This window comes from Acyrthosiphon pisum, chromosome A1 (genome assembly GCF_005508785.2).
Source record: "Acyrthosiphon pisum isolate AL4f chromosome A1, pea_aphid_22Mar2018_4r6ur, whole genome shotgun sequence".
Classification (NCBI taxonomy): domain Eukaryota; kingdom Metazoa; phylum Arthropoda; class Insecta; order Hemiptera; family Aphididae; genus Acyrthosiphon; species Acyrthosiphon pisum.
Genome location: NC_042494.1, coordinates 15,186,711 through 15,188,087, shown reverse-complemented (window position 1 = coordinate 15,188,087; position 1,377 = coordinate 15,186,711).

Genomic DNA, 1,377 nt, shown 5'->3' with positions numbered 1-1,377 from the left:
TACCATATTTTAAGTTGAAACCGTTACGAATGTCGTATAATAGAGTATAGAGTATATTAGAGTATAGAGTACGTATTATAGGTACCTACTAAATACCAGTTCATTAGGTTAATGTCTTAATTTATTTTATTTTAATTAACATAACTACGAAAATAATTGTTAAAAGTTTAAAAATAATATAAATCTTAAAAAAACGTTGAACTTAATATTATCGTAATTTATATTTCATACTTATATATTTTAATACGTTCGCTAAAGATAAGATTAAAGGATTTGTTTTATTATAATAGTATAGACGTATAGAGTGATTTAAATTTTAAACTATGTAAGTACTAAAGTACCTATCGATGTCTTATAATAGTTATAACTATTATAATCCGAATAAATTATACGAAATTGTTAAAATATAATTATTGACACATGTCACATAATAATATGATACAATTAAAACCCGGAAAAGTCACTTCGCTGTACTATAGTTGGTTTCGATTTCTCGCCATAGAGTAGGTAGGTAAAAAATAACTAAAAAAAAATTAGAAACTTCAAATGCCTATAAATAATTTAAATTTGTTTAATATTTAATTGAGTTATCAAATGATAATTTAAACAACAGCGGAATGTTTCTACGGTTAATATTTTTAGGGTTCCGTACGGTAAAACGGGACCCTATTAAATGTTATTTAAAAAGTCTTCTGGTTGGATACTAGTAAACTTTAAGCACAATATTATTCATATACTTTTCATGATTAGTATTATAACAGCAATCCAATTTTGGACGATATTTATAATGATTCCTACACTAGCCATTACGATTCGTCGGGAAATTTAGAATTTTGCAACTTCATATTTTTTATCCTCGCGTGTACAGGCTCGATTTACTACTATTATAGTTACTATTTGTACTACGAGTCGATTTGCGTCGAGACGAGTTTTAGAAGTCGCGCGCGATTTCAATATGCAATACCTATGCGCGTAGTTCCTCGTAATCGCGACGTGACAAATATATATAACTGTTTGCTGTGACAGTCGTGGTATATCATATCAACTATAATGATTAGTATAATTATTAAGGCATTATTATTATTATTATGAGCCTTAATATTATTTTTTTTTATACATTTTTGCGCAGTGTGACAAGAACGGGTGATATTTTATATAATTTAATTAGATTTTGTATTTTATTGTAAATATATTTTTAAACTGTAATTATGTAAAGATTATATATTTTCACTACCATAAAACCTTGCTGATTTAAGTATAATAATAATAATAAATAATATTATATTATATGTGATTTAAGTGGTGCAGCATACGTCATAGTGTTAACAAAATATTATGCTATTATAAAGTATAAACGATATAAACTTGTTGCACGTT